Below are 10355 nucleotides of genomic sequence, written 5' to 3'. Positions count from 1 at the left end.
AAGAGGACGAATATCAAACGTCCCCCGCATGATCGTTTGGGACTTGCCTTAAAACGAGGAGTCATATTAAACAAGTGCGGTTGGGTTACCCACACCTGTATTGATGAGAATCCCGTGATAAGGGGAACACGATCTCTGCTTCGACAAGACGTGCCAAGGAAACTGCCTCACAATATGTGTAGTAGCTGGTTGTAAAAACGGTTCGAATAAATGACTGGGCCGAGGCATGATGTCATGCTACGAAGAGTTGTGAGCAGATTAGATTTGTGGAATATTGTGCTCTCTACGGTGGTATGTGGAATTTGTTTTGCAGATCCGGACACGACTCTCGTGTTCAAAATCTTCTATGGAGTATTCGAAGAAGGAACCCGCCTTGCAATCCCGAAGACAATTTGCGCGCTGGACTCATCGTCATTGAAGCCTGGTTCAGGGGCTACAGAGGGAGTCCGGGATTAAGGGGTCCTTGGATAGCCGGACTGTATACTTTGGCCGGACTGTTGGACTATGAAGATACAAGATTGAAGACTTCGTCCCAAGTCCGGATGGGACTATCCTTTGCGTGGAAGGCAAGCTTGGCAATTTGGATATGTAGATCCCCTACTCTGTAACCGACTCTGTGTAACCCTAGCCCCCTCCAGTGTCTATATAAACCGGAGGGTTTAGTCCGTAGGACAAGAACAATCATAATCATAGGCTAGCTTCTAGGGTTTAGCCTCTACGATCTCGTGGTAGATCAACTCTTGTAATAGTCATATCATCAAGATCAATCAAGCAGGAAGTAGGGTATTACCTCCATCAAGAGGGCCCGAGCCTGGGTAAACATCGTGTCCCTCGCCTCCTGTTACCATTAGCCTTAGACGCACAGTTTGGGACCCCCTACCGGAGATCTGTCGGTTTTGACACCGATAGAGGGGGCCCACACCCTGGCCACAAGGGTGGGGGCGCGCCCTACCTCCCTGGGTGCGCCCCCTACCTTGTGGGCCCCCTGGCAGCCCTCCGGTGCCCATCTTCTGCTATATGAAGTCTTTTACCCTGAAAAAAATTAGAAGCAAGCTTTCAGGACTTAACTCCGCCACCATGAGGTGGAACCTTGGCGAAACCAATCTAGGGCTCCGGCGGAGCTGTTCTGCCGGGGAAACTTCCCTCTGGGAGGGGGAAATCATCACCATCATCATCACCAATGATCCTCTCATCGGGAGGGGGTCAATCTCCATAAACATCTTCACTAGCACCATCTCCTCTCAAACCCTAGTTCATCTCTTGTATCCCATATTTGTACCAAAACCTCAGATTGGTACTGTCGGTGTCAAAACCGGCGGATCTCGGGTAGGGGGTCCCGAACTGTGCGTCTAGGCGGATGGTAACAGGATACAAGGGACATGATGTTTTACCCATGTTCGGGCCCTCTTGATGGAGGTAAAACCCTACGTCCTACTTGATTGATATTGATATTGTGGATGTTTACAAGAGTGGATCTACCACGAGATCAAGGAGGCTAAACCCTAGAAGCTAGCCTATGGTATGATTGTAATGGCTGTTGTTGTGTCCTACGGACTAGAGCCATCCGGTTTATATAGACACCGGAGAGGGATAGGGTTACATAGAGTCGGTTACAATGGTAGGAGATCTACATATCCGTATCGCCAAGCTTGCCTTCCACGCCAAGGAAAGTCCCATCCGGACACGGGACAAAGTCTTCAATCTTGTATCTTCATAATCTTGGAGTCCGGTCGATGATGATAGTCCGGCCGATGATAGTTCGGCCGATGATGGTAGTCCGGCTATCCGGACACCCCCTAATCCGGGACTCCCTCAGTAGCCCCCGAACCAGGCTTCAATGACGATAAGTCCAGCATGTGTGTAGTCTTCGGCGTTGCAAGGCGGGTTCTCCTTCAAGTTCTATGTACCTGCCGAACAGTGTCCGGCTTCCTCATCAATGTTGCGCGTCTTGGCTTCCATGCCCAATAATGGCCTTCTTCCACGCGTCGTGCGAATGTGAAAAGCCAGGGTGTCTTTTATGTTTTACCCCCTAGTTGTGTGATTAATCTGCCTATAAGGGAGGCAAGAATCCAGATCCAAATCACCATCTTCCTCCCGCAAATACTCATCGGAGCGCTTTCGACCAAGAATCCATTCCATCATGGACCGTCAACGCGGCTCCTCTTCTCGCGCTCCCAGCCCTTTGCCAGGAGATTGGAGGAGATGCTCTGTTCCGCACAACGAGCTGGTGAAGCTCCAAGCGGGGGGATATCTCCCTCCAGCCTTTATGGTTCCGGTTCGAGCCGGGCTGGCCACCTACGAAGGTGGGAAGCAAGCGGAGGTTACCCCAAGTCCCAACAAAGGGGAGCGGGTATGCTTCGTCCCCTATCTGATAAGGGGGCTCGGATTTCCTGTACATCCATTCCTCCGCGGGCTCCTGGAGTTTTACGGACTCCAGCTTCATCACCTCACACCCGCCTCAATCATGCATATTGCGGGTTACATAGCTCTTTGCGAGCTATTCCTGGGCGTCGAGCCCCATTTCGCGCTGTGGAAGAGGTTGTTCTGCCTTGTACCCCGCTCTTACGAGGGGTCCATATATCAAGTGGGCGGCGCCGAAATATGGCGCATTGCGGGACCGGATATCCATCCGGAACCCCTAAGAAGGCGTCCGAAGACTGGCCTTCGGAATGGTTTTATATAGAAGACGCTCCGCTGCCGGACCCTGTTCGGATCGGCCTCCCGGAGTTCATCAATGCTCCTCTGAAGAAACGCCTTAGTTGGCGTCCGCGGAGCCCCCAACTGGAGGAAGACAAGAGCGTCCATTATTTGATGGGCCGAATAAGGTTACTGGCCCATGCCGGGTTGACCATGATTGGAGTCATGGCAACATGCATTATGCGGTGGGTGCAGCCACTACAATACAGGGGCCACCCCATGTGGGATTTCAATAGGGAGGACGATGCCACCCGTCATGGCCGCAAAGGGCCGGATTCGGTCGAAGACCTGGTGACGATCCTGTCCAGCCTGTATAAGGGGGAGAAGGAGGATTTCCTTCGGACGAACCCGTTAAATGGGTTTTCCATGAATAATCCCCGGCCTTGGGTAAGCGAACACTCTGCGTGCCCGACCCATGCTTTTTGAAACTTAAGTTTCTTATATTGTGTTCTTCTTTCGACGCTGGAACTGCTCCGGATCGTGGAGGACACGCTAAGTCCAGCTCCGCAGCCCGAGGATCCAGAGAGATCCTGGGATCCAGCCTCCGAAGAGGATCCGGACATAAAGGTGGAGCTAATCGATGGGGTGTTCCACCAGCTCAACATGGACAATGCTTTAGTCGCCATCACGGCTGACTATCCCGGACTATATCCGGCTTCCCAGGTGATTGCGACCGAAGTCCTGACACCGTCATTCCTTCCTTGCTTATTTCTGACCACCGTATATGATGGCGCTGTGCAGGAGGCGCCCCTAGGGCGAGAAGCCGAGCCCACGGTGGCTGACCAACAAAGGCCAGTCCGGACCAGTAGGCGGAAGAGGAGCGCGGCGCGGACTGAAACGTCGCCGCAAAGGTGTAGCTCACAATTCATTATTTAGAGCAACGTTCCTTAGGAAGCGTTTGAGTGCTCATGACTTTTGTAGGGAAAAAAGCGCCCCCCGGACTGCGGGCGTGGAGGTTGCCAATCCAACCTCTACCAGCCAGGCTCCAGCACCTGGTCTGGAGGGGGAGGCGAGCGCAAGGCGCGAGCCGGACGTTCCTCCGACGGAGGATGCTGACAGACTGTCCGCCACCAAGTCTGAGGTGGAGAGTGCCATGAATCACAGGCGCCGCCGGACAGTATTTCGTGATCCGTGCTTCTCCCCCGAGGCCTTGAATGCCTTTAACGCGGGGGACGCACACCTTTGTGCTGCTCAAGATGGTTTTACCAGAGCCACGGAGCAGTATGTAAAAGACATACGGGTAAGAGAATTTAATAGTTGTATATGCCAGTAGCCCCCGAGACTTAAAGTAGTTATATTAACTGATTTAAGGATCATATGAAACGTAGGATCTTACCGAGAAGAATACCCAACTGTCTCAGGAGCTGCAAGAGTGCAAGGCCCAACTTGAGGCCGCACTCTCTGGCGTAGGAGGAAACACATGGACCTCTCCTGGTAACGCATTATTTTAGAAAGATAAGTAGTATTTGGCCTTTGCGCAAGTCTAAAAAATGACGTTGCAGGTGCTGTCGGACAAGATCCAGACAGGAAAGAACTTCTGCGCCAACTAAAGGCCGGCGAGAGGGTGCTGCATAAGGTGCAGCATGAAAGGAACAAGCTCCAGGATGCCCATGCCCAGCTTGGAGAAGAGCTGAAAGGCGTTCGGGCTGAGCTGTCGGGCTCCGTTAAGGAGAATCAGCGGCTTCGTCGTGGCATCTATAGTAAGTGCTTGAGCGAACTCCTTTGAAAAGAAGAGTTCGGTGAGGAAGTCAATTTGACAGAATATGTCTGCAGGTATGCTCACAGGTCGCCCTGTGGAGGAGATGCCCGTATCAACGGGTTATCAACTTCCTGAATTGTTGCAACTGATCGAACGAGTTCGGCAGGCAATGAGCGGCGTTATCCAGGCTTTATGGCCAGCCTTCTCCTTACCCGAGGGTCTTGGGGAGCTTGCAGAGAAGCTTCAGGGAGTGCGGCAGCGCTTCTATTTATGGAAGATTTCGGCCTGCCGCCAAGGTGCCAGGGAGGCCTGGGCCATGGTAAAGACGCGGTACAAGAAGGCGGATCCCAACCACATGGCCGAAGTCGGACCTGTGGGGCCCGATGGGAAGGAGATCCCTGTGAGTTTAGTATACAGCCAAGTAGAGTTGGCCGCTAAATTTTCCCAACAAGACTGTAAATTAGACAACCTGTTAGACGGGATTGAGGAAGAATACAGTTAGTCGATTTGACAATGTATTATAAAATGACATGTAAAATGCCTTCTAGCCGGATTGTAGATCGTTTGTCTTTGCCGACCTTTTCGCTTCAACCTCGGGACCCTAGTTATGACATGTAGTCCGGAGTGTGTCCGAATACCTTCTCGGTTATGAAACAACCGGGGTATGCATGGAGACCAGGCGTAGGGGTCATTAGTGCTTTATCAGACAAGTGCCCAACTAGTTATGTTATATTACATGGGTAGTAAGAAACATCTTCCAGGGAGAATAGTTCCGTTAAGGGTTCCTTTCCTCTGGGGGTGGCATGCCCTAAAGTGCATGTCCGAACTGCGAAAAGAGCAGAAAAACATCTGGGGGCAGATAAATAAGTGGATAAAAATCATCTTTTAAGTCACCGACCGAATATTCCCTTAAGAACACTAGCTTTCGACTTCACCCAGTCTGAGGTACACATCCGGCTGACCCGGCAGTAACAATCGCAGAGGTGCTCCCTTTACCTCCTAGCCGAACAATCGGGAACGTAGGGGTAAGCACAGGAGCCAGGCAACCCAGCTTGGCCAAAACTTAAGTCATATCGATGCATATAATGGTGAATAAAACGTACATGTGGAGGCTTGACACATGTGTTGGGCATGAAGCCCTTATAATTAAGCTTCTGGTAAAGAAGCCCCCAGGTATAATGAGTGTGGATAGCACATCAATTGTGCGCGAACGATGCGCAAGTAGGCCTTTTAAGGCTTTGATGAATAGGGTTGAGAAGAAAAAGATAAACAAAAGGCAGCTGAAATAATAATAAAAAATTGGACGGGGGGAAAGGGACGAACTCTTAGTCCAGCGCTAGGCATAGAATCTTCGGAGGCGGGCTGCGCTCCATGGGTTCGGCTCGAGTCGGTTATCCGACCCATTTCGTAGACGGTACGCTCCGCCGGTCAAGACTTTATCGATGATGAAGGGGCCTTCCCATTTGGGCTTGAGCTTGTCCTTTTTCTTGTCCAGCAGGCGTAGAACCGTTCGCCAATGTTGTAAGTCTTGGCCCGTACTTCTCTGCTTTGGTATCTTCGAGCCTGCTGCTGATAGAATGCGGAACGAGCCTTGGCGACGTCGCGTTCTTCCTCCAATGCGTCCAAGCTGTCCTGCCGATCCAACTCGGCTTCTCTTTCTTCGTACATGCGCACTCGAGGTGAGTCATGAATGATGTCGCAGGGCAAAACTGCCTCTGCGCCGTATACCATAAAAAATGGTGTGAATCCGGTAGTACGGTTGGGCGTTGTCCGCAGCCCCCAGAGTACAGAGTCGAGCTCCTCTACCCAGTGCGTGTCAGATTTCGTAAGGGACCGCACTAGTCTGGGTTTGATGCCGCTCATTATTAGACCATTTGCTCGTTCCACTTGACCATTGGTTTGAGGATGATAGACTGAAGCGTAATCGAGCTTGATGCCCATATTTTTGCACCATGATTTAACCTCATCGGCCGTGAAGTTCGTGCCGTTATCGGTGATGATGCTGTGGGGGACACGATAACGGTGTACTACCCCGGATATAAAGTCTATCACTGGTCCGGACTCTGCCATTTTAACTGGCTTGGCCTCTATCCATTTGGTGAATTTATCCACCATGACCAATAGGTACCTTTGCTTGTGGGTTCCCCCTTTAAGTGGTCCAACCATGTCAAGCCCCCAGACCGCGAACGGCCAGGTAATGGGTATAGTTTTGAGGGCGGTGGGTGGCATGTGGCTCTGATTAGCAAAGAGCTGGCAACCGACGCATCTTTGGACTAAGTCCTGAGCATCTTCCCGGGCCATCGGCCAATAAAATCCTATACGGAATGCCTTTCCTACAAGGGCCCGGGCTGCGGCGTGGTGTCCGCCTAGTCCAGCGTGAATTTCAGCCAGAAGGTCTCGCCCTTCCTCTTCGGAGATACACCTTTGAAGGACTCCGGTTGTGCTTTTCTTATAGAGTTCTCCCTCATGGACCTTGTAGGCTTTAGATTGCCGGACTATGCAGCGGGCCTCATTATGGTCTTCGGGAAGTTCCTGCCTAAGCAAGTAGGCTAGGAATGGCTCTGTCCATGGGGCGATTACTGCCATTATGTCGTGAGCTGAGGGTGTTGTTTCGTCGGCTGGATCGCCGGTTATGTCAGATTGCTCTGCGGCTGCCTCCGGTTTGTTATTTCCGGACTCCTCTTCCCATAGTACGGATGGCTTGAACAGCCGTTCCAGGAAGATATTTGGAGGGACTGCGTCACGTTTTGCGCCGATGCGTGCCAGTACGTCGGCCGCTTGGTTATTATCTCTGGCTACATGGTGGAATTCAAGTCCTTCGAACCGAGCTGACATTTTAAGGACAACGTTGCGATAGGCTGCCATTTTTGGATCCTTGGCATCAAAGTCTCCATTTACTTGGGATATTGCGAGGTTTGAGTCCCCGCGCGCCTCTAGGCGTTCGATGCCCATGGAGATTGCCATCCGGAGGCCATGTAAGAGGGCCTCGTATTCGGCTGCGTTGTTGGAGTCCGTGTACATTATCTGAAGTACGTATTGGACTCTGTCCCCGGTTGGGGACATTAGTATGATGCCAGCCCCCAATCCGGCCAACATTTTGGAGCCGTCGAAATGCATAATCCAATTGGAGTATGCGCCGTATTCTTTAGGGAGTTCGGCTTCAGTCCACTCAGCGACAAAGTCAGCCAAAACTTGCGACTTTATAGCTCGCCGGGGTTTGTAAGTTATATCGAATGGTAAGAGCAGAATGGCCCATTTTGCAATCCTGCCCATTGCGTCACGGTTATTTATAATGTCATTTAGGGGTACTTCGGAGGCCACTGTTATCGAACACTCTTGAAAGTAGTGTCGGAGCTTCCGGGATGCCATGAACACCGCATACGCTATCTTTTGATAGTGCGGGTAACGGGACTTGCAAGGGGTTAAAACAGTGGATACGTAGTACACTGGTTTTTGAAGAGGGAATTTATGCCCTTCTGTCTCTCGTTCTACGACGAGCACCGCGCTTACTACTTGATGTGTTGCTGCGATGTATAACAACATAGGTTCGCCCAGGTTGGGCGCAGCCAGGACCGGGTTCGTTGCCAATATGGCCTTTATTTCTTCGAGTCCAGCAGTGGCAGCATCTATCCACTCGAAGTGTTCGGTGTGCCTGAGGAGGCGATAGAGGGGCAATGCCTTTTCTCCTAGGCGGGAGATAAAGCGGCTGAGAGCCGCCACGCATCCAGTCAATTTCTAGATCTGTTTGAGGTTTTTTGGAATATCCAGCTGTGATAGGGCTCGGATTTTGGCCGGATTTGCTTCAATTCCTCTACCGGATACAATGAAGCCCAAGAGCTTTCCGGCTGGTACGCCGAAAACGCATTTTTCCGGATTCAGCTTGATGTCATATGCTCGGAGGTTGTCGAATGTGACCCTCAAGTCGTCTACTAGAGTTTCGACGTGTTTGGTTTTGACGACTACGTCGTCTACGTATGCCTCTATTGTTTTGCCGATCTGGGTAGCCAGACATGTCTGAATCATGCGCTGATATGTTGCGCCGGCATTTTTAAGTCCGAAGGGCATCGTGTTGAAGCAGAATGGTCCATATGGAGTAATGAATGCCGTTGCGGCTTGACCCGCTGTCAGGACCCCGACTCAATGCCACATAGATCTAGCATGTAACACTTCATATCACTTTGCGGCCTCACGCACAGTATTCCCACGGGTGTCGCCTTACCTTTACCCGGGACCGTTTGCGCCTTTTGGCAGACGTATATGACAGTGTCGCTAGCATCCATATGATAAGGAGCCCGGGCTGACATGGCTAGTCGTAAACCCAAAGTGGCACAAACTTACAGGGACAGGCATCCATGACCCAGCATCGAACGTGTCGGTCATCAGCGAGTGAATCTAGGCTGTAGCACTGGGCTAGCAGGACTCCGGTGAACCGGGCTGTAGCGGGCTAACAGGACTCCGGTATTCATCGCGTGACATTTCCCCGAAGGGACAGACACAGGAACGAAGAAGGACACATGCCGGCCAGCCTAAGTGTTCCGGAGCAGTAGCAAGCTACCATGGCTCGGTGGCAACACTAGGAGACATTTCCCGGTAAGATAGGCTACTAAAGATAAACAACTAGATAGTCAGATCCCACACATACCAAGCATTTCAATAACATACACACAATATGCTCGATATGTGCAATACAACATGGCATCACAAAATGACTCTACGACTCAAGTAGTTTATTCAATAGGCTCCGAGGAGCGAGACATTACAAACATGGGTCTCATGACCCAACAATCAGAGCATACAAGTCAAAGCACAAGCGGAAGCTATCATGTCTGAGTACAGACATCTATAAATGAAAAAGGCTGAGAAGCCTGACTATCGATCAGATCCTGCCGAGGGCACAAGATCGTAGCTGAGGTATCAAGCTAAACGTCGTAGTCCAAGCGGAACTAATAGTGAGACTGAAGTCTCTCTGCAAAAAACATAAAATAGGCAAACGTGAGTACAAATGTACCCAGCAAGACTTACATCAGAACTAACTACATATGCATCATTATCAACAAAGGGGATGGTGGGGTTTAACTGCAGCAAGCCAGCTTTGACTCGGTGGCTATCCTAAACTACGACTGCAATGTAACTCTTTTGAGGTGGCGCACACGAGTCCACATATTCACCATATCAATACACCACTATGGAACCGCTCCCGTCTCCCTACGAGAATGCCATCCATAGCACTCACGCTTATCTTGCGTATTTTAGAGTATCCACTTTCACTTGTCTATGAACTGATATAAGCAACCCAGAAGTCCTTTTCCGCGGACACGGCTATTCGAATAGATCATATTAACCCTGCAGGGGTGTACTTCTTCACACACGCTCTCACCACTTACCGCCGTTTACACGACATGTACTCGGCAACCTTCAAGCGGAAGCCCAACATGGGTGTCGGCCACGGCTTGCCTAAACACTCGAGTCTCTAGTCCAGGTTTATCGCCTATTCGGGTTCCATCCATGAGGAGATCCGGCCGGAGTTTCGCTCACAGCCCCAAACGATGTGAACAGGGTTCCGTGACACCAAACGGGCGCCCGGTTTACCCGGCCACGTGCCTACCGCATCACAGCCCACCCCTACGGTCAGCGCTGCGCACGGCCTCCAGCATACTACAAACACCAGAAACTACTTGCAACTCCTGGACAGAGGACAAGGGTGATCAAGAAGCCGAGAGGGTCCATTGGTTTCAGGCCCAATGCGTGGTAGTAGCTGAATCATGGATCACAAACACAGAACTCAGTTCCTGAGGACGGCTGCAATGAGACAACCCACCATGTACTCCTACATGGCCTCTCACCGCTACCTTTACCAAATCGTGTTCACACACTTAGCTCACACACAGTAGGACATGTTCACACGCCTCTGATTCATCCCCGATGAATCAGACCTGACTCAACTCTAAGCAGTAGCAGG

Source organism: Triticum aestivum, chromosome 4A (assembly GCF_018294505.1).
Source record: "Triticum aestivum cultivar Chinese Spring chromosome 4A, IWGSC CS RefSeq v2.1, whole genome shotgun sequence".
Lineage (NCBI taxonomy): Eukaryota > Viridiplantae > Streptophyta > Magnoliopsida > Poales > Poaceae > Triticum > Triticum aestivum.
The sequence above is the reverse complement of the archived record's forward strand: the minus strand, read 5'-3'. Positions refer to the sequence as shown.